Source organism: Cheilinus undulatus, linkage group 5 (assembly GCF_018320785.1).
Source record: "Cheilinus undulatus linkage group 5, ASM1832078v1, whole genome shotgun sequence".
NCBI classification, from domain to species: Eukaryota; Metazoa; Chordata; class Actinopteri; order Labriformes; family Labridae; genus Cheilinus; species Cheilinus undulatus.
Genome location: NC_054869.1, coordinates 9,571,886 through 9,596,357, shown reverse-complemented (window position 1 = coordinate 9,596,357; position 24,472 = coordinate 9,571,886). Strand labels below are relative to the sequence as shown.

At 38.7% G+C, this 24,472-nt stretch overlaps 1 protein-coding gene across 1 annotated transcript in view; it reads right to left on the bottom strand.

The window, feature by feature from the left end:
- The window catches only part of arvcfb (ARVCF delta catenin family member b), a 271,707-nt gene extending 253,399 nt beyond the window's left edge, over nucleotides 1–18,308 (bottom strand). The window contains exon 1 of the mRNA XM_041787920.1: nucleotides 18,258–18,308. The gene's annotated coding sequence lies outside the window, so the exon portion shown is untranslated. The remainder of the gene's footprint in view (nucleotides 1–18,257) is intronic.
- Nucleotides 18,309–24,472: the final 6,164 nt, after the last annotated feature.

The following is a 24,472-nucleotide window of genomic DNA, read 5'->3' as shown; positions in this document are numbered from 1 at the left end:
ATATGGTACTGCTCATAGAGCTACAAACCCTCACCTACTGAGTGAAAACTAGACTTATAAACACATGTCTGCGCTACAGCAGTCGTTCCTCTGCATGTTTGTTCTCTCTGAATCCCCCTGAGATCACTGCACGCGTCATGAAGTGGTGCATCTCCGTGCGCAATTTTGAAGCCTTTCAGTGCCGCGCCAAGACCAAAAATGCAGACCTCTCAAGTCATAGGACAGCCTGTGTCCAGATTGGGGTTAAATGTTTGGTTAAAAATAATTTGTTTTACCGTTAGGAGAGGAATTTTTACCATTTGATGAGACCTGTAGTTAAAAACGCCACAGGATTTATAAACGATGTCCCGTTTAAAAGTAAGTGATCAAGACCATATTTGCACATCTTGTTGACATAAAATTACATCGTATGTGAATAAATTAGGTTGATATTAGTTTGGCATTACACATTTTTATAATTAGTGATTATATCAGGCTGGAGATTGAACTGAGTCTCTCACCAAAGCGAGACACGACGTCTGCATTTGTGGCTGACGGGCCGTTACGGACTGTTTGCTATCCTGCTATCCAGCTGTTTTAATCCCCCACAGGGAAAGAAGTTTTGTTTTACAAGGCAAAAACCTCTGACATTGTTAAGGCCTGAGATGCAGAAAACTTGTCAGAGGTGCGGGCAGGGCTGGACTCAATGAGAGTCCGTGCAGCTGTGCACGGTGGTTTAATTTTTCATATTGAAAAAAGAAAAAAATAAAATTAGACAAAATAAATCCCTCTCCTTCAGTCTTAAAAATCAGGCAGTCTGTATTAGACTGTTTTTGGATAGCATGTTTGCAGAGCGGAGATGATGAAGGAGCTGCGCTGCTGTGCGCTCTACAGTGTGTCTTTTTACAATGTTCCTCCCTGCTCTAAAGAGAGTTCAATGTACCATATTTAACTCATATATTGCATCATATTAAATCCTTTCCTTGCTATAATTATAGAAAGATCATGAAAAATCAGTGAAAATTTGTATTTTAAACACCTAAGCGATAAAATATTGAAAATTAATATATATTTTTAAATTTCCTTCTTTCTTCCCAAATGTCTCAACTGGCCTTGCAGGTTGAGCCAGGCTGGGGATGGCTGCAGAATATCTTGAAGCAGCAGGCAGGTTTTTCTTACGCTAAAATGAAGTAAACACATGTAGGGGTGGCTTCTTGTATCCTGTCATGTAGGTATCGAGTTTATAAATTGGGGTTACAGAACAGAAATCTAAGGTCAGTGTTTACCTGAGCTCCACATGATTACTCAAGAAGGTACTTATGTAAGCAGAGAAATGACACTGAATCAGAAAGCATGTTACGCATTTTGGGTATTTTGTAGCTGATCCTGTCACTGAAAGAGACAAAGATTGAGGATGACTGGTTTGGCTCAGTGGGGAATGATCAATGCGGATGCAACCATTAGAATCTCAAACAGGTGGGATTATAAAAACAGGCCATGTGTGTGTGATTTCTGTGTGTGAGCACATACGCAGATTCATTCTTCACTATAGAAGCTGCTGAATGTTTGCTCTTATTCCCTTTGAAGCACACAATCCGTCTTTGATGTTTGTTGCAGGCTAATCATTTATTTATCTGGAGTGGAGTCTCGTCTGACACGACTCTTCCTTTACTCTTCCTCAAAAAGTAAAAAACACCAAGAGGAGCCTGTGTTCTGAAAGTAAAACTCTAAGTCTGTGTGAATAAAAGAAAATGTTCCCTTTTCATCTTTACCAAAATGTTGGAACATAATCTCACATTACTTAGTCAGTTTCCTCATTCTCGTGGGTTGCACCAGCTGTCGGTAGCTTCAAACGTGGCCTAGTTTAAACCTGAATTTAGGACTGAGTTTACACTAACCTTTAAAATGTTACAAAAGTAGGGACAGGGCCGTGGTTACCACTGTGTAGCTTCCCCTCTTCTTTTAAAAACAGTCTGTAAATGTCTGGGAATTGAGGAGAGCAGTTGCTGGAGTTTTGGGGGAAGAATGTTGTCCCATTCTTGTCTGATATAGGATTTTGACTCCTTAACTGATATTTTCCTTTTTCAATGTATTATTTTTACTTCTTAACTTATATTTTCCCTTTTCAATTCACTATTTAGACTTTTTAACTTATATTTTTCCTTTTCAATTTACTATTTTGACTTCTTAACTTATAGTTTGACCTTTTCCATTTATTATTTTGACTTCTTAACTTTTATTTTCTATTTTCTATTTATTATTTGACATTTTAAGTCATATTTGACCTTTTCAATTAATTATTTTGACCTTTTAACTCATATTTGACCTTTTCAATTGATTATTTTTGTCCTTGTCTACACCACTCTTGCTGTTGTAAATTTGGAATTTCCTCTGATGTGACTAGTAAAAGATTATCTTATCTCTTATCTTATTTTAAAATTTAGAATAACAATTTTTAATTTAAGTCATATTTTTAATTTTAGTCATATTTTTGCCTTTTACACTCATGATTTCACATTTTCAACTCCAACCTTTGACCTTAATCTCATATTTTGACCTTTTAGGCTTGCAATAAATAATTCTAACTGATATCTCACCTTTAAAAACATGACTGCGACTTTCTATTTCATATATTTGCCTTTAAAAACATTATTTTGACATCTAATTTTGTGTTTTGAACTAATAAGTTGGACTGATTGTCTCAGATTTTCATCTTTTTAACTTATCACTTGGACTTTTTAAATCTCAGAATCATTTATCATTGGTGCTTATGAATGAATCAGATGTGAAAATGAGGTTGACAGTTTATGGTTAAATGTTAACCCTGTTAGGCCCTCGGGTTAGACCTAGATTCAGAAACTGGCCCCTGCTATGATTGAGCGTGACACTCCTGGTGTAGAGGTTCAAAACTGACTAAAAGTGGCATACAATAGTGGCAAAAATGGGTGGGAAAAGTGGATAAAAAAGCAGACAGATAAGTAAAAATCAGAACCCAATGACAGTTTGAAACACTCTTCATCTCCTAAATGAAGTAACTACCCAGGACGCTAGCACCAATGTAGGGCTGCAGTAATCGATTCTTTATGTAATTGAAAACTCTACTGATTCTTCTGGTGATTAATTGAGTACTCTAAAAGGAAATACTGCATTTTTTTAATCAGTCACTTTTGTTTTTTTTCAAGAGATGTAGTACTAGACTAATAAGAAAAGAAGCTGGGCCACATTGATGAACTATTTCTATATTAAAAATTGGTATTAACAGGTTCTCTAAAGAAAATATATTTTACAAAGAACAATAAAGTTCTGATGGCAGTTTACATGTCTTAAAGTTACAAGGAAAGGAAGTTAAGTAATTACATAATATTATGCCATATTTGGGGTTTTAGGGATCCTCTCCCAGGAAACTTTTGGTGCCAACACTTTATTTCTTCTATTGTAGTTTATTTTTATTTTCTAAATTGTCATTAAAGTAAAGGGACACTCAATCATTTTAACATCCTCTAGTTTATGCATGAATGTCATATTTCACATTATAGCAAGAATTAAGTTCCATCATTCACACAGCAGTCTGATGATGGCTGAACGGTGAACCTTTAGATTACAGGAATACGGTCTATTTTTTTAAAGGGTGTTCACTTTTAATTTTTGCACATTTTTGTTTGTGAGTTCATGCACCATGAAAATATAACTTTTTAGGACCATCCACTGACATGGAAACACATTTTAAGGGATAAAGCTGCTTCTATGACCTGTTGAATCCTGACTGTATGATGATGAACTTTAACCTATTTAGTCTCAGTCACTGTCTGTGGCAATAGCGTGTTTCAATATTAGTCTTATCAAATGATTCGGGACGCTGAAACTTTTTAAAAAATATGCTGGAATCAAGACGTCAGTGCGCTGAATTCTAAATAATTTATAATTAAATGTACAACATATACAGGACTTGAATCGTGAAGCCTGAAAGTGTTCTGTGAAACCGGGTCAATCAGAAAAGTTTTTGAAATTCCCCGAACTCTGCAGACACAAACTGAGCGCTGTCTCACACCAGCGAGTCATGCAGGCAGCGTGTAAACTCGGAGAACTGTGTAGGTTTACCGGTGCAGGCGTAGTGCCATATCTGCTATGAAGTCACAAGCAGTGGATGCCTAAAAATGCAGGACGCCTGCCTGTAAACATCACTGCATCAACTTGTGCCACACAAATAACCATCCGTATGAAATACAGCACGCCGTGCAACAAACAGCACGATGTCCAAGCTTACATATATGGATACGTGACTGATTGAAGCGAGGAATCGTTTCAGCCCTACACCAATGCTACTGATCCAACACACATTCATTAATATCATCAATAAATCACAACTGGAGAGGACCCACTTTCTGGGTCTGATAGGGGCCCAGACAATTCTGTGGGCGGGACGTGTTTATTGATGGCGTTGATACTTTTTTATCGTGTGGTGGAAGGAAATAACATTTTTCTTTAAATATTTATTGTTGGGTTGGGTTTATTTAAACAAGTAAAAAAGAAAGATTTATTCAAACAAACAATCAAAAGTAGCACAACTAAATGTTTATAAGATAAACAAAAGCAAAAAAAAAAGAAAGAAAAAAAGACAAAAAAAGGGAGTCTAATTGCACATCACAATGGAGGGAAACACTTTAGGAGGTAAAGGTAGACATAAAGAGAACAGGTTCAGGTAGATTTGCTTTGCAGCCAGTGAGGTTGTAACATCCTTTATATCACACAGGTCACAACAAGACAGAAGGAACATGAAACAAACAACAGAGGACTACAAAATAAACAGCAAAGACAAGAAATCAAACCTGGAACAATCAGAAAGAAACACAAGCAGTCAAAAATGACAAAATAAGCAAAGAGACAGAGAGAACTCAGAATAAACACAGAGTCAGAAACACAAGGGAACAGACAAAATACAACAGGAGACGCATTTCAGACTTGTGTGATAAAAACAAGAGGAATCTAAATCAAGGCTGACAAAGACAAGACAGACAGGAGGAGCAACAAAATAAAACAGGAAGACAAGACAAATGAAGAAAAACAATCACAAAGAAAAACATGACGAACACAGAAAACACAAAGAAATACTAAACCATGAACAAACTAAGATCATTCATGAGAGCTGGAGCAACAACACACATCTACTTATTTACCTGTGAAAGAGTAAGAATCCTGAGCCTGCTCTTAGGAGGTAAAATGAATCACAGACTGAGTGCACCACTGCATGCATTTTTGGGTGCTTATTAAAACGCAAGCAAACAAAGGCCCATCTCTTCCCTGAGTGCTTTTATTGTGAAATGGTACTTGACCTAGATGAAGAACTCCTGTAGCATATTCCTCAAAGAAAGACAGAGTTTAATATCAAAAAACTTTATTTTATTTGAAGATTTCCAGTAACAACACATTATCTAAGCTTTCTAAGTTATCATGGTTCTTAGCCCTTTATGGGGCAAGGAACCATATTTGGTCACTTCCTTTGTGGCCTCTCCCCTCTAGTATGATTTCTCCCAGCATATCAGTGATCAGTCAAGGTCACAGATGTGACACCATACCATCTGACCAATCAGCAGTGGTCCAGAGCGTCTCAAACTTCCTGTTTCCTACAGAACTTAAAAGGTGCAGTTTGACACTTCTTGGCCCTAAAATCATAACTCAGCATATGATTTGTCAACATATTAATAATCAAATAGGTGGGGTTTTTAGCTTTGTTTTAAATTCTTTTAACAGTTTTATTATTCTTATGTGGTTTATATCAGTTTAAATTTTAACTGCCAGCCTTATGCCCAGGCCTGCCCACAGACTTGGCAGGGTCCCTGACAAACCCAGAGTTGGGTCCCTGACAGATCCAGAGAATGGGTCCCTGACAGATCCAGAGAATGGGCCCCTGACAGATCCAGAGAATGGGCCCCTGACAGATCCAGAGAATGGGCCCCTGCCTCTTTAACCCATTTTCCACACATTTTTTGCCACTTTTAATCATTTTTTTCCCCAATTCTTCAATTCTTCACCCATTTTCAACACACTTCTTGCCAGTTTTGCCAGTTGTCGTCATTTTAAACTACATGTTTTTTGTCACTTGTTTTTTTTTTTTTTAAGATTTATTTTTGGGCATTTTTGTGCCTTTATTGGATAGAGGAGGACAGTGGATAGAATCGGAAACAGGGTCAAGAGTGGGGGAGAGACATGCGGTAAAGGGCCAAAGGCAGGATTTACGTATACGTATACATAGGGAGCGCCTTTAACCACCAGGCCACCTGCTCCCCGTTATTTTGTCACTTGTAACCCGTTTTCACCAATTTCTGCCACTTTAAACCCATTTTTACAAAGTTGTGCCACTTCTTTGTCTCTTTTAACCCATTTTCGAAATTACTGCAACTTTAACCAATTTTATCTTATTTGTTGCCTCTATTAACCTCTCTTTGCCACTTTTTTTGCCACTATAAAAACCCTTTTTCTCCATGTTTTTGCCCCTTTAACCTATTTTTTGGTACATTTTGCCATTTTTTTACCCATTTATAACACTTTTTTTTGCCACTTTCTACCATTTTTTGGCATTTTAAAAAAATTTCTTACCCATTTCCAAAGTGTCTTTTTCAATTGTCACCCATTTTTGCCAATTTCTGCCCACTTTTAAATAGGTAGATAGTAATCATTAAAACGATGTAGTAAAAATTAAGTAAAAGGTATAAACATATCAAGCAGTAAGTTATCTAACCATAGAAACAAAATGGCAAATAGGTGAATAAAAATAAACCCAGAAAATAACAAATAAAAATCTATAACCCCGTAAACCATTTTAAATGCACACTTGTAACCCATTTTCAACATGTTTTTTGCCACTTCTAACATTTTTTTTCCACTTGAAGCCTATTTACACCACTTCTTCTGCCTAATTAACACATTTCAGCATTTTTTGCCACTGTTAACCTCTCATTGCAAGTTTTTTGCTACTCCCATCTCATTTTTGCCACTTTTGTTGCCAATTTTAACCCAATTTTGCAACTTATTACCCATGTTTCCATAATTAGGAATTTGCAAGTGGACCAATGGACCGTGATTTTGCTGATCTTAATGGGCCCCCATTTGTCTGGGCCCCATAACGCTCCCCCCTTTATCCTCCTTTAAGGCTAGACTTGCTTATTTCTGAACAATATTCTAGGGCTTAATTTTGAATTTCCAAGTATTTCACCGAGTGTCCTGTAAAGGGTTAAAAACTCTAATCTACCTTGTGTTTTTGTAGTTGTTTCTTCAAATACTGCCTTGTTTCATCATACCTTTCTGCATGGACTGACGACATAAGTTAAGCAGAGCTGGTGCAGCGAGCCTCTAGAATCCAACATTCACAAACTCCATTCTCACTAAAAATATTCCTCCCAGTCATCAGCTGGAAATGTATTTTCAAAATGGAAACAGCTCTGGATAATGACGGCTCACAAAAATAGCCTCCTTGTCTATTTCCAAAGCTTTCCACTACTTGAGATAACCCGCAGCCGTACAAGCCCATAAGCCATGCTGATTGGACATACTTGATGACGGACTCTAATGATTCACGTCTCTGGAGGGGAGCGGGGCATCGCAGCCATTGCTTCCTGAGTCATAAAGGGAATAATATGGCAGGCATGTCAGCTACACCCCACAGCTTATCATTAAACACCAACTTCTGGGCATACTTAAAATAGCATAGGGAGGGGCATCTGAAGAATTCCCCTCTGCCCCCATGACAGGCCTGGTTTTTTAAGGCTTTGGTTCTGCAGATGTTTGCTAACGGCCTGAGTCAGACGGGATGAAAACATGGCCAAGGACTTCATATTTAAAATCTTAAAATATACCAGGAAGTCCTGATATTATGCGGTGGAAACAAATCAAAGAACAGCTCCAAGAGCAGGCATAAAAATGGAAAAATGTTTAATTAATTCCACAAGAAGAAGTATGTTAGATTTGCCTTCTCTCAAGGCATAAACATCTTTAATTAAAAGGAAAAAAACAGCCTCATATATTCCATCTGCAGCACCTAACTACCAGCTCCACTTGTGCTGTTGCAAGGCTTTTCCCCAAGTTTAAACGCACTTCAGCACAAAACCACAGCTCTAAAAATAGCTCAGTAATAAATATATCCACACACACACGTGGCTGCAATTTTGAGTGTGGATCGGCAGATGAGATGCAGCTACGCTCACTTCAAAGGCATGCTGGAAAATGCGGCGATAAATCCTTGGCACCTTATTTATCAGGTCCTCCCCTGAAACAAATCTTTCAATGACAAGTCCCCCTGCCACTGTGCCGCTCTCTGCAGCAAACTGGCAGGCATTTAAGTGATGTTATTCTCAAGAACGGCTTTAAATGAGCAGGCAGTTTGGATTCTTGTTACAGTACCATATGTCTGACACTAGAATTAGATCACAAAACCAGCGCAGCAAGAAACAAGAGAGTCCAATCTGCATAAAAAGAAGCTTTTGTGATTCCCTTATAGTGGAAATTTCTGCTATTTCAGCCTTGAGCTACTTTGAAGCGCTCTCTACTCAACAAACTTTAATGACCAACACTTTAGACAGCTCTGTTCTTATGTTTCTGGTTTCCTCTAGTGCAGTGGTTCTCTTTTAGTCTGGCCTCAGAGCCAACCTCTCAGATTTATCTAACCTCCTGAGACCTGGGCCTTTATTTTGACTGCATTGTCAGTTTCACCCACTTATTTAGGATACATGTGACAATTAGTAAAACCAGAGCTTTGTCTTTAAACAGGAAGTAGTTTTCACCCCAACTTCACCTTTACTTGTAAAGGAAATGGAAAACTAACTTCAAATAATTAGACAATTCCAAACTTCCTGAAAATAAGCCTGAAGAAACCCCATGCCAATGAATATTCCTTAATGTTTGAAAGCAAATTCTCCAAAATATAGATCCCACTCATAATGCTGAAATAATTTCATAAGAAATTACATATAAATGCTCCCAAAATTTCCAAAGAAATGCCCCTAAACATCCTAACAAATTCATAAATTTTCAGGAAAATTTAGGGAAATATCAAAGGTTATCCCCCAAAAATTTCAAAACATATTACAATATGTATGCAAAAGAGTAAAAAAAAAAAAAAAAACATTTCCTTACAGTTTAATTTCCATGAAACTGTTAAGAAAAAAAAATCATACTAACTTCTCAAATATTGACAAATGAATTCCCCAAATTCCCATGAAAGTTCCTTAAAAAAGTCTGGAGCAAATCTCTCCAAAACTTCAAATAAAAACACACAAAATATGTAAAACCTATCCCTAAAAATTTCCTTGAAAATTCTTCAAAAATTCCACAAAATTTTAAACAAATTCCCCCAAACACCCAAACAAATTCCCCCCAAATTTTCCCCAAAATTTAGGAAAACATGAAATGATATTCCTACAAAGTATCAAATCAAATTCCCATATTTTTTCCAAATAAATTCCCACAAAAGTCCCTAAAATTCTAGAGAAAATCCCTCTAAAACTTTGGATCAAACTTTAAAAAATCTGCAAAAATTCCTGAACATCTTCATGAAAATTCCCCCAAATTTTAAAGCAAATTCCCAGAAATATGAAAAATTCCAGTCATAATGTACAGATAATTTCCCAAGAAATTTGAAAATACATTCTCAAAAAAATTCCATGAAAATGATCAAATAACCCCCCACATTCAAACAAATTCCCTAAAATTTCCATAAAAATCATCAAAATGTCAACATATATAAATAAAACATAAATATAACCATAAAACCAGATAAGGATGTATGTCTACTCAGGACTTCTGTACATCATACACTTCTATTCTTTTATTCAAGACTCAATGACAACTGCTTTCTGACCCACTTTTGGGTCTGGACCCACCAGTTGAGAAACGCTGCACTGATGAAAAGAATCCCAGACTGGTGTACGTTTGCTGTGTGCAGCCTACTGACATCATAACACAGATTTATTGCGTTTATCTCTCATCACCACTTGATACCACCAGTGTGGAGAGATGCCAAGTGCAGCTTTAACCACAAGGCCACACTACTTCAGTGGAGATAGGAAGTGGCGCCAAATAATTCCTGCCCTGCAGGGTATGTGGGAGTCGAATGAGGTGACACTCTCATAAGAAAGATATATTTTGTATCTTTATATGATTTAAAGCAGCAGTTCAACATTTTGGGACAGAGATTACATATTTATCACGAGTTCAATGACATTCAATTTGCCTGCAGTCAGTTTAACTTTGCTACCTTAACTATAATCAGGCATACACTGTTAAGAATGTAGGTTTTGCTGTATAGGAAGCAAACATGACAACATTATTTTACTGCTGTTTCTTACTGTGAAAAACTGTTATTATGTAAAGCTACTGCTCAGTAAATTGACATCATCAGTGATCAGAGCACTCAAATGTAATAACTAGCTTCTGTGCCAATCTTATAGTAATTTTTAATGTAGAAAATTGATGCATAATGAGGGTGAGTTAAAAGAGAGCCTTGTTTGCTGTCAGTGCTTGTGGTCTTAAGCGTCTCTTCCTGGCTGTGTGCCATTTCATGATGTGTCTCAAAGGAAAGTTGCTGGTGTGAAATAAAGATGAGCATTGCTTATGAAATCAGCTGTTTCTTGTTTCATAACTGTCTCTGTTTTCAGGCTATTTTTTTCTCATTGCATCGCTGGGGCTGAACTTGGGAGAGCCTATGTAAGAGTCGCTACTGTATTTTCCAACATGAAAAGTATTACCATAGCTCTTGCACAAATTTGAATTAAAAAACAGAGATAAAAGAGGACTACATCAAGCACAGAGGTGACCCTGAGCAGAATCACCATGTGCCAGATGTCTTCAGGGCTTTGAGTCGGGGGTTATTAGGGGCTGAGGGGAACAGATTGGGTGGTAGAGGATGAGGAAAATTGAGTGTGACCACCACTGCCTGATATCGAGTTAGAAACATTCACCTGATTAGGGACTAGGTGGGTGGTGGGGTCCTTCCTCCCCCCTGAAGGCCAATTTTCCCGTTTCCAGAGGCCGTAATTGCTGCTAAAATTAATTCCTTGTCTAAACACATCTGATGCCCATGTGAGGATGCAGCTCTCAGTGGCACAACTGAGTGCTTAAAAACACCTGCTCCTCCTCCTGCTGTGTGTAAATGGACCTGCATTTTCTGTCATGATAATACATTTATATCGTCAGAGAGAAATTAGAGGGTATCACTCTGCCTTCATCTGTCATTTTAAAGCCACTAATTTCAGACTCTCTCCAGAGTTTTTCCTCTTGGCTGAGCTGTCCAATATGTCAAAGCTCTTACGGAGAGTGACTGACACTTAAGTGATTCATCACAATGACAATCTGCTGCATTGGGAATTTCCACTCACCAAGAGGACGGTTTTTATGAGTTTGATGACTGTTAAAAAACACTACTCATGAACATGACAGTCAATTTGAATGTCTACGTGTGAGGAAAAACAAAGCTTTTACTCATCACACGATGACAGGTATGACTAAGGCACATGATGACAAGTTTTACAGTCTTTAAATGATTTTTTATGTGCATTTCCATAGCGACAGGACTTTAACTGTCTGTGAAACAATGCAGTATGCTTCATTAATCATATACCTTAAAACTTTGAATAAAAGCTCATCCCAATTTAGGCCCAGTCCCTTTGAAAAGTCTGTTGTTTCTTCATGCATTGTCAAATTAAAGGCAATTACAGTAGGCCATATTTCAAACCTCCAAATAGGGACACTTTCATTTTCTTAGCAAAATGACATGTACAGTATGAGCTCATGGTGCATCTGGATTTTCCATCAGTGCGCCTTTCAACACAATGTGAAGTGATTCAGCAGGTGAGAAATCAAGCCTCCCAAGATTCATCAGAACTTCATCAGACAAGTGTGATCATTGCTTTCTCACTTTTTCAGTCAGTGTTGTTCAGGAGCATGCTAAATGAGCATGTTCCTGCACAACACATTTCAAAAACCTATGACAATCTAAGTCAGGAGTCAGCAACTTTATCTGTACAAGGGCCGGGCTTTTCCTTGATGGATGCTTTGGGAGCTGGATGTTAAACTTAAATTAAGAGAAATTTTGGTCTAATTAACATATTTAAAAATATTTAGTCAAATGTACGCCATTTTTAGCCTCTAAAAATAAGATCAGTCCCTATGCCATAGCCAGCCACAAGGGGGCGATTGACATATTTAAGCTGAATGCACCGGGGCTGTTATGCTCTCCATTACTGAATTTGGTGCTAATATGTGTGCCTTGACTGGAGAAAAACCTTTGTAAGAAAAAGGTCTTTAGTTTTGATTCTCAGGGAGGAAGACGCTTGAGGTCGAAAGAAAAAAGTTTTAATCAAGAATGATCTCAAAATATGTGTTTATCAGTCAACATACTTTCTAACAGTAAGTGACAGGTGGAGTTCTATCAAATGGATCAAACATTTAACCAATCTGGACAATTTTATTCATCTCAGTTTTGTTTTGTTTTGTTTTGTTTTTTGATAGCTGTAAGGTATTAAAAAAGATGCCTTGTATGCATCAACCTATGATTTTTCCTCTGCATATTTCTGAATATAATAATGTCCTGGGGGCTGGATGGGAAGATGTGGGGGGCCTGATGTGGCCCTCAGGCCGCCACTTGATGATCACTGGTCAAAGTGCTGGACTGACACAGTAAATGGTGAGCAAGTGGTTGTTCTTCTTAAGGAAAATGACACATTTCCATGTTTCTTCTGAGATGATGAATCTCTTTAACAGAAGTTTTATTGAATCTAAAAGGTCATTTACAACAGGCGGGTCCTGAGATGGGCTTAAGCAATGATAGATTGTCTATATCATCTGCCTCAGAGATTCATTATGTGGACAATAGTATTTGGCCACACCGTCTAATTATTGCATTCAGGTGTTATAATTCAACCTGTTGCCACAGGTGTATAAAGCACCTAGTCATGCAGTCTCCATTTGTAAACATTTTTGATAAAAAATGCTATTCAGAAGAGCTCAGTGACTTCAATTGTGGCACTCTGATGGATGCCACTTTTGCAGTAAGACGGTTCGTAACATTTCATCCATGCTGAATACTCCACAGTCAGCTGTGAGTGACATTATTAGAAAATTGACACATTTAGGAGCAACAGCAACTCAGACATGAAGCAGGAGACCAGGTAAACTCACAGAGGTGGTCTACGAGTCACCAACACTGCTGATTCCTTGGCTGAAGACTTCTCAACTTCCACTGGCATTAATGTAAGCACAAAAACTCTGCAGCAGGAGCTTCATGAATGTGTTTCCATAGTAGAGCAGCTGCATGCAAGCCTCACACTACTAAGTCCAATGCCAAGTGCAGAAGGAGTGGTGTAAAGCACATTAACACTGGACTCTGGAGCAGTGGAAATGTGTTCTGTGGAGTGATGAATCATGTTTCTCTGTTTGGCAGTCAGGTGGGTGAGTCTGGGTTTGGTGGATGCTGGGAGAACCAGCCTGACTATACTGTACCAGCTGTGAAGCTTGGTGGAGGAGGGATAATGGTATGGGGTTGTTTTTCATGGGTTGGGCTTATCAAAGCTTCCAGCTTTGTGGCAACAGTTTTATTCCAAAATGACTGTGCCCCTCTGTGCAGAGCAAGGACTATACAGACATGGTTTGATGATTTTGGTGTGGAAGAAATTGACTGGCCCACACAGATCCCTGACCCCTACCCCATTAAGTACCTTTGGGATGAACTGGAATGAAGATTGCAAGCCAGGCGTTCTTATCCAACATCAGTGCCTGACCTCATAAATGCTCTACAGAATGGGCACAAATTCCCACAGAAGCACTCCAAAATCATGTGGAAAGCCTTCCAAGAAGAGTGAAGGCTACTATAACAGCAAAAAGAGGGCCAACTCCATATTAAAGTACATGTGTTTGAATAAAATATCAGTCCCCGTTGGTGATGGTCAGGCAGCTGAATACTAATGTCAATATCGTGTAGATTGTAACCTTGCGAAGTCAATGGATTGACCAGCTTCCATGTCTGTCATGGGGCAGATCCATCTTGAAAAGCTTCAAGCTGAAGCCTTCAGTCTCAGTCTGAGAAAGAACGGACCAGTCAGTGTGATTTTAGGAGAAAGAGAAAGTAACTACAGGTGGAGTTTAGTTGTACTGCAAGCTGGTAAACACTGGCTGTTGGGGAAGTGACTAGCTTGAATGTAGCTACAGCGGCAGTTTTATCTGAACTGGACACATTTCTTGATAATGGAGCTGCTGCGCTCATGTTATGTCACATGTCTTGATACTTTGGCTTTTAAGGAATGTGATGGCGGATGGAACAATTGTCCAGTCATCCAAATAGACTTTCTTCTTTCTGGTTATAGCTGGTGCATCGAGTTAGATACTTTAAGCTTTTGCCCTCAAGTTGCCTAGTAGGAAGAGAAAAGGCTTCAGGCCCTATCAACCTATTAATAGCAATATGCCTACACCATTATCACTGCTCATTTGCACATCTCTACATTGCACTTTGCATTACTTGGTAATAATTTCCACTTTGGTCAGATCATATTTTTATTGTCGGGTTTATTTATATAGTTCTCTATATTCTGTTACTTTTATTTTGTGTGACTTTAAGGATGTTTTGATTGGTTCTTATTTTACTCTTGATGTTGTCCTTGTGTTTGTTTTTTCCAAGCATTTCTTCTGCAAAACTCACTTCGCCATGTGGGACAATAAAGAGAATCTGGATCTTAATTTTGAAAAGATTTAACACAGCAAAGAAAATTAATGCACTATCACTTGGAATGAGTCACCCTTTAAATTTAGGATTCCAGTCCTTGGTGGTTTTGAAGAACATTAAAGTGATAGTCAATACCCAGAGGGGTGTATTTGAGTGATGCCAGGATAAGCTGGGCTTAGTGAGGTTTGTGGAGTCCGTAGCCGATCACTTTCACAGCTAGGAGACAAGATATGCCGCTGTTGTTTAGCATCCATATTTCATTTCATCGTCTCTTTGAACCGCCTCCCCGTGTGGAGGAGTTCATGCCTTAAAACGCTGACAAAAACACACATGCATTCCCAACCACGTTCAAAAACACTTTCACATGCAAATACAGAATGTATTATGATTACAAATGTCTTTGTTGGTCTCTTTGAAAAAGATGAAACAAGCCATTAATACTTTGTGATGCTGTATTCTTCACGACAGACAAAATGCTGTACAGTAATAAACACTGGGTGAACAAAGCTTCAAAAAAGCCCCAGTCTATTTCAAATACATGCTCTTACATCTTAAATTTTAAGCACTGCTTAAAATACTGAGGGCTTTGCCCAGCAGACAAAGCTGAGATCTTTTATGTTACTGCTCTTTAATATTTCATTTCATATGACAAAAACTCAAACAGATCTGTGGACAAGTCAAAAGTCATCTTGTAACAATTATTTCACTTTTCATTGTCCCCTTATTTCCTTTGTAATCCATAATAAGTTCCTTTTTCTGTAGTTCTGTAAAAATTCTGAGCTTAATTGAAACTTATAAGCAATGGTACTTTTAAAAGATTTAGGGGAAATTTAAGTTGATCAATGACTCAGAACACAGCTAAAACGAGCTAATTTGATTTCTTATTAAAAAAAAAAAACTTAAATAATGGGCCGCTCTGCTGAATGTGGTTAATTTTGTGTACTTTACACTAGAGTTGACTTGTGCATAATCTTTGATAATTTTGTAGTTAAGGCTGTTGCCTCTCATGTGAACAATTATGGTGTTTTTTGCAAAGCAGTGTGGCTGTAATCTCTGTTTGGGCCTCTACCCACTTGTTAGTTTTGTAAAACAGATAGACTGGCCAGACTCCATGTCTGTCATCAGGCAGATCTATCTTGCAAAGCTCCGAACTGAAACGATTGTGGCTGGTCTGAGAACGGACCAGACCAATAAGCATCATTCGAGGAGAACAAGATGGTAGCTACCAGTGGAGTTTAGTTCTACTGGAAGCCGATAGCAATGGCTGCCTCCAGTGTTGCATTTAGTTTGATGTAAATAAAGGGTCAATCCCATTTCTACCCCTCTGGCCCTTATCTTAGCCCTTCCCCTTGGTTTGCGTGTTCATGTCAGGTGAAGGGGTATGCCAGTTCTCTGTTGAATTGAGGGCTAGGGCTAAGGGCTACATAGCCCTTGAGACAAAAATTTTTCTAGACCACACTTGAAACCAAGGGGTATGATGAAATTCCCGCCATGCATTGCGTTCACTTGTGAAATGGCACAATGGACTACAATGGAGGCGCATAAATGTAAATATTTTCAGCATTTATAAATGATTATAGAAAATACAACAGTTGTGTTTTCATATATATTTAATCTTTAGTCACTAGGGATGGGAGTTTATTGTATTTTTGGTACGTACACATGTAAACCAGGGCTATTAACTGTATAAATACATGGAGAAGCTCAACACGGAGATCCACAGTATGAATAAGATGGTTGAAGCTTTATTGTCACCTCTGATGACATGCTGTTTATCGGCAAAGTTTGATGATCAACAGCAATAAAGTGGTGTCTCGTTTCTGCAAGGACGGTTTTCACTCCTAACACTTACCACTGTGTTTCAAGTGGCAAAGGGAAGGGTTAAGGGGTAGAAATGGGATTGGCCCATAGTATAGGGGCAGCTTTACCAGAACAGGGTTACATTACTTTATTAAAAGAAGAGCGAGCTTCTCTTGGGAAAGATGATGTATTTGCGCTTCTCCTGATTGGCCTTGGGATGAATTTTATCCACCAACAAGTTCCAGTGTTCATAAACTATGGCAGCGCTTGTCATGTGTAACATTATTAATCAAGATGTCTTCTCATCAAAATGTTTGTTTACAGAATCAACATGGTAGCACTGCCCATAGCTGAAACTAAAAAGAACAATACAGTTGACCAGACTTGATTATCTCATGTGGGCCATACTTTTATCTCTAGAATTTGGCCAAAAAAATGGACTGCAGGCCGCATTTGGCCCCCAGGCCATAGTTTGGAAAATCCTGGTATAGTTTAACAATATTTTAATGTTATTACATTAGCTATTAACCTTCATTAACAAAGTCTTGAATCAAGGATTTTTTTGTCCTTGGTATGAGTTTTATCCATCAACAAGTTCCAGTTCCAACCTCATTTTGTCATGCCACTCTGATTGGCCAGTAATAACAGACAGAATGTTCGTCCAATCACAGTCTGAGAATTTTTTGAAAAGTCCTGCCCTTCCCGAATACTTTGTATGGAAAGTTTCCCAGATGAATGTGAAATATGTCCCCTGCGGTTGGTATATGAAACAGTTTATCTGGTGTGTCAAGTTACCTACTTGTTATTTATAGGAGTATGCATGGCCATGATAAAATTTCATCTGTATGCCATGCTTCATGTGATGCAGAATCCTGCCATTATGCATAATTGTGAAAGGCCTGCATTCTTGATAGTTTCAATATGCATTATTGTATCTGCAGTATGTGTAGGTGCTGCCATTAGGTGATGAGCGTTGAGGACCCAGTGTCTACAAATATAAAGTTAGAACATGATATAATAAATGATAGCTGTAAATTATGGTCATCAGGATAGCACTGAAGGTCCAGCCATTGACCAGCTAATGGTTTTTAATTGTCATGCCAGTCTAAATGATTCAAGAGACATGAGAGTAGCTTGTCTGGACATACTAAAAGCATTGCACAAAGCTTTGATAGACATGAGCATCAGCCATTATCTCATTTAGCTTTCATAGCCTGTGTCTCTCCTCTTTGACAGTGATAAGGCACAAAAAGTGACTCAAAGTTTTAAACTAAAATAATTCAAACAGGGCAAATCCTTTGGAGCACATAAGACGTCCAAATTATAATTGTCTCAGGTCGTACCGCAACAAGTGACAGACTTCAAAAACTCCATTACACGCTTGAGTCTGATGTTAGAAAATTGACCGATAGAAATGTCCTCTCCTGTTCGTCTCTAAAATACTCATAAGTCTGTGAAGAGCCCTAAAATGGCTTTTCAACTGACATTTACCTGAGCTAATTCAAGTGTGTAAATTATTGAAATCAAAGCACATTTCCTGAAGGAAAAAGCTCCTGAATGTATTGAAATATAAATCATACAAGGCACCTTGGCGACAAAGTGAACTGAAGTGAAGTGAAGCGAGGCTCCCTCGAGGAGAGATAACACAGAGAGTCAAGTCTTGCATTTGCTAACGAAGAAAAAAAAAACTGTCAGGAAATGTAATTACTGCAATGATGAGCTGAACAAAGTGATTAAAGGAGGCTGGAGGTGTAGAGAGGGAGGGGGGCTGTACCTTTGATGTTGGTGAGTGCCGTCAGACTGCAAGTAGACCGAGGACGGGCGTAGATCTGTAAGAGTTGACTCGATTGTTCAGTCTGCCTGGGGAGACCTGTGGATGAAAAGAAAAAACACAAAGATAAAGAAAGATAAGTATCCAGCCAACCTGCTGACAGTGCAGTGTGATTATAGGAAATGTGGTGATGCAGAGTCACAAGAACAAGCACAGTTGGTTTACAAGAGTAATCTGAAAAAGCTGTAACTGTGGTGTTCCACAGGGCTCAGTATTAGATCAACTACTTTTCTGTTTAGTTACCTATACACACGACATTAATAACCAAAACAATGATAATACGTTAATCTTTATGCTGATGACAGCCTAATATGATTGCCTATTAGACAAGCATCCCTTATTTCTAACTAAATTGTTTCATCCCCTGGGGGACACTCCCTCTCCTGTATATTGATGTTTCTTCTCTGTACTCACAACATGACACTTTACTGGGCCCAGACCAGATCTGACATTTAATTATGATCAATATTATTATTAGATCATTATTTGCATCTACTTTGTGAGCTATTAAACATCATAGGAAATTCTACGTACAGTTCAGGGGTGTCTGAACTTTATCCACTGAGGACCACATACAGAAATATATAAGAATGGTGGGGCCACTTTCATACCCCTAATCTTGAGCATATTTAAGTAAATAAGTAAGAGTATTCCAATGTAAGTTAATTCATACTTAGCGATTGAATATGCCTAAATAGCTTGTTAATGCCTGACAAGGCAAACAGTTATTTTCAGGATTTGGGCCAGCCAGTCAGATTTCAGGGGGCCCTGTTTGGCCCTGGCTACCACTGGCTCTGCCCCTGAAATGTTATTGGTGCTTCTATTTGCTGCAATAATCCATCAGAACACTATTTATCAAGATATCTTCTTGTCAAAATGTTTGTTTACAGGATCAACATCGTAGCACTGCCTAGTGCAGAAACTAAAAAGAACAAAACAGTTGAGCACAAGCTTGATACTTTATTTTATTTCTAGAATTTGCTGCGGGCCAATTAAAAATTCACTGCAGGCCACATCTGGCCCCAAGGCCATAATTTGGACACCCCTGGCATAGTTTAACAATATTTTAATGTTATTACACTAGCTATTAGCCTTTATTACCAATGTCTTGAATCAAGGATTTTTAAATGTAACAATGAATCTCTACACTCCAACACTTCTTGTACATTCTACAAGTATTTTCCCTGCCACTCAAACGACATTTCTGTTTAGTAAAGAGGGCCACTGCTGAGGTGACTGTGGCTCAGTAGGTAGATTTAGTTGTCTCGCAATCAGAAGGTTGTGGGTTCAGCCCCCAGCTACCAGCAACATGTCGATGTGCCCTTGGGCAAGATACTTAACCCCAGGTTGCTCCCACTGCTTCCTCTGTGGCATGTAAATGGGCATGTCTGTGTTTGAATGGGATTAGGTAATACTCATGTTGCATACATACACTGATGGCAGAGGTTGCTAGGGAGAGTCGTCTGTGATTATTGTGAAATAGTAGGGTCAGTATACAATCTCACACCATCTATCTACTTAAATATCTAAATGTATTAAATATTATGAGCATTTAAAATTAAACTCTGAGAATGCATTTTGCTCCTTTTTTAGTTCTTGTTCCCTTTTTTAAGCCGGTACCCCTTTGAAATTTTCTTCAACCTTTTTTTGAGCTCAAGAAAATCATTGAGGGCATGCCCTTATTTTCAATGACACTGAAAGTAAAATCAACACAAAGAGACACAAGAGAAAAAGATAAAAATAAAAAACTGAAAATAATTTTCGTTTGTACTTGTGGTACCTTGAATGTTAGCAAATCACTCGATCGAGTCTGTTAATGACTATGTGCCCTGTTTTGGATTGTAAATACAAATGTATAACTTTTGATTCATAATAACAGTTGTAATTATAATTATTCATATTTTGACGATAACCAAAATTTAGCACATCAAATCCCAACACCACTGCTCAGTTTTCTAGAATTACATCCATTCTGTAACTGATTGTGTTTAGGCCAAGTCTTGCATATGCATTCACAAACTGCTGCCTTTAATGTCAATATCTAAGTGTCTTTATATTAGGGCTGTCAAATTTTGAGTAGCAATTAATCCAGAATTTCTGCAGTTAATCATAATTAATCTCTTCTTTTTGTGGCATTTTCAAATTCCACTTTTTTTTTTTTTTACAAATAAAACCATTTCTATTTCATTTAGAACTTTTTTACTGTCTTAAACTAAGGTAGCTTTCACACTAGGGGCCCTGTCCCAGATATGAGTGCAACTGAGTCCAAAGTCTGCTTTGTTTTGGTCAGTGTAAATGTAGAAACACTTGAGGAGCAGGGTTTGATTCAGATGTGAATGCAACCACGCTGGGATACAGGACAGGGAGTTCTTTCAGTGATATGATACTGTAAAAACTAAACTTCTTTCCACGGCGTGGCAGTTTGTTCATATTTTTTTCAATGAACAGTGGATATCGTGGCAGGATGGTCCTTTTTTGGTTTTGCTGGCTTAAAACAAAAGCAATCTTTGCTCAGGTCATGACCCAAGTGGTTGCCATGGTAGCTTCTTCTTTCTCCTCCTTGGGGGGTTTTTAAACCAATTACATGCTTACTGCCACCTGCTGTATCAGACTGGGTAATACCCAAGTGGGCCCAGGCATGGTTCGATGTTGTGTGAAAAGCAAGCCAGGAGGAATTGCACCTCGGCATGATTCAAACCAATCGAGCCTAATATGAAAGCAGCCTAAGGGTGATCAGGTTCTTGTTTAATAACAGACCCGCTTTTATTTTGAAAGAAAATAAGGAGCCTCTGGTAGATCTAAGGTGATTGCATGAACTTAATGATGGACAAAAGGAACGTGTGATGGACGAAAAGGGGAAAAGGAACTATAAAAAGGTAATTTTTTTGGAAGATTTATTTTGGGCATTAGGAGTAGAGTCAGAAACAGGGATGAGGGCAGGGGAGAGACATGTGGTAAACGACCTCAGGCCGGATTTGAACCCTGGCCGTCCACCTACGTGGGGTGCACCTTAAACCACACCACTAGGCCACCTGCGCCCCAAAAAGGTAAATGTTTGATAAGACAAGCTGCAGATGACTTCTGACTTGTCCACTGAGCAGTCTGTGAGTTTTATAAAGTGAAATGAGACTTTTAGGAGCAGTGGTGGACTTGTTTTACATCAATGTGGCTGCAGGGGGACAACACAGTGGTTTCACCAGAGTGTGCAAAAAGGGAAAACATGCCATCAATGCAATTCAAAATCATTAATGCACTCATAGTAATGATGAATGCATCAATGTCACCCCTATTTTGATACATTTTTCTTCCCACAAATGGCCGATTACAGATATGACTTATGCTGACATGCAGGATAAAAAAATCAGCATTTGTGCAGCCTAGAGCTGTCAAAGGAAATCCAGGATAGTAATGGATGCTCTGATAAACAAATAAACACTGACATGTGCTGCTGCTACAGTAGTCAGAATAACGTTAGGCCGATACCTCCAAATAAAGATCTACTCTCCTGATCAATTCTTCACTAAATATGTGAGGCTGGAGGTTGTCTGGCCAATATCTGATTTTTAATAATGAGGCAACACTTACTCGATACTTTCTACAAACCAATATGTCAGCCTGACTTTAGTATTCACTCTGCACCACCACAACAATAAAGACATCACAAGCTCACAGAGAGCACCGGACCAGCGTCCAATACTGCCGTGCAAATTGTTTTTGATGCTTCATACGGTGAGATGAATCACGCCGACCTGTCCAGACACTCTGCTGCCTTTGATGACTGAGAAAACAAAAAAAAAAATACCTCTGGATCGACTTCACCCTTCAAGATGTCACTGATGATGAAATCAAAAGCACCCTTACAAATGCGCCCCTGCAATCTAGTTCAAATTTCAAACATGGGTTTAAAGGATGTAATTGTTCCTAGAAAATTGCCTCATACTTAGAGAAACACTTTGAATATTTTTGTGGCAAGAAAAGATCTAAATTCCCTAAATGAGTTCATAAGCAGTTCACTTTAAAATACGGGCTGTTGTGTTTATATGCAGCTGAGATTCAGATCAATTTTTTATTCTTAAAAATAAAGCCAAAGTTGTTTTCATACATTTTAAAGTTCATTTTTCCCTGCTAAGACCAAGACAGCATCTCAAGCATCAGATATTACCCGCTGACCTTTCATGACTTGAAGCTGCATGAATTCTTGCTGAACATCAGAAATATGAACTCCTGTTTAAAGCTTTAATGTATGGGCTGCTCTCCACATAAGTGTCTCCAGATGCAGCTCTGACTGCGGGCCAAACAGGCATCAGTGAGCAGTGAAGCCATGCGATGTTTCATTAGCTGTGATCAGAAGACACCCACAGTGAGTTTGAGAAGAAAAAAAGAATCGATACAAAGTCAACTTTCCTCTCCAGGTTTTAGCTGGCTCTGGGATTAGAATATCTCTGCTTCTCCAGGGATTCCTGGGTGTGTTCACTTCAAGGACAGATTGGCTCTGAGCACCTTGGATTTCTGGTACCAACATCAAAGGTGAAGCTAAGCCCGGCTGCATTAGTTATCGTCCCGTTCTCTCTGTCTCTCTTTCTCTGGTTTTAGACGAGTCCTTACATCCCTCCTGAATGGAAATTACTTCGACACACAGCCACAGCTCACTGTGGTGCTTTTTTAAATGCACATTTTATTCTATTTTACATGATGCAATGTGTCTGTAAGTGAGGTTTTTTTTCCAGATTAGCAAGTTAGGGAGTGGGAAGATAGACACTCAGGGCTGATCAAATGAATGGGAGATGTCCCTCTCACCTTCAGATGATGGCACTTAACCTTCCAGCTGATCCCATGGAGCTGAACAGGGTCAGTATGAGCAGAATATGATTATCCTGAGTGGCATCTGAGGGATCCTGTCACTGAAGAGGCGTTAGTAAATGACAATCCTTACAATAACCATTTTTTTCTTGGTAAATTTCTACAACAGAGCCATTAGGAATGCCACTACACCTTAAAAAAGTGCCTCTTCAAATGGGCCAAAGCTCCTTGGTAGGCCGCAAGAGGTCATTTGTGAAAAATAAAAACACAAAAATCATTTAGAAAATCAAAAGTGAAATTGGGATCACCCGAGTGCAGTGAATGTGTCTCAATTGATTGTAGTGTAAAGGCAGCTGTGTCTGGAAGGTCCAGATCCTGATTAATCAATGTATTCCTGGCTACCATTACACCATGAAGACAAAAGAAAACACCAAGCAACTCAGAGAAAAGGTTATTGAAAAGTATAAGTCAGAGGATGGATAAAAACAAATCCATCACCAAGAAATGGAAGGAATATGGCCCATGTGTAATCCTGCCTAGATCACCATCCTCCAAAACTCAGAGACTGTGTAAAAAGGAGACTAGTGAAAGAGGCCACCAAAACACCTATGACTACTCTGAAGGAGTTACAAGCTTCAGCAGCTGAGATACTCTGCAAACAGCTGTTGCTCAGGTTCTTCACCAGTCAAAGCTTTATGGGAGAGTGGCAAAGAGCAAGCCAATAATCTCAACTAGAGGTACCTAAGGGCATGTGGGAGACTCCGTGGTTAAGTGGAAGAGAGTTCGTCGGTCTGATGAGACCAAAATGGTGCCATTTTGGCCATCAGACAAAACACTATGTTTGGTGGACACCAAATGGTGCACATCACCACAAACACACCATCCTCATTGTGAAGTACAGTTATGATAGCATCACGCTGTGGGGGTTCTTCTCAGCATCCAGCTGTGGAAATGAATTTGGCAAGAATATAAGAAAATCCTGGAGGACAATCTTATTCAGTCTGTAAGAGAACAATGGTGTTGGAGAAGATTTATTTTAAGACAATGACCCGAAGCATACAGCGAAGGCTGCATGGAAATGGTTTAAAGACAACAAGGTGAATGTTCTGGAGAGGCTGAGCAAAGACCCAGACCTCAATCCACTAGAGAATTTGTGGCTGGACTTGGAAAGGGCTGTTCATGCCTGTTTCCCTTAAAATCTGACAGAGCTTAAGCAGTTTTGCAAAGAAGAATTGACCAAAATTGCATCCAGATATGCAAGCCTGATTGAGACCTATCCACACAGACTCAATGCTGTATTACTAGTCAATGCATTTTGTCTGATGTATTGCAGACGTTCTGTTATACAACAGTTTATT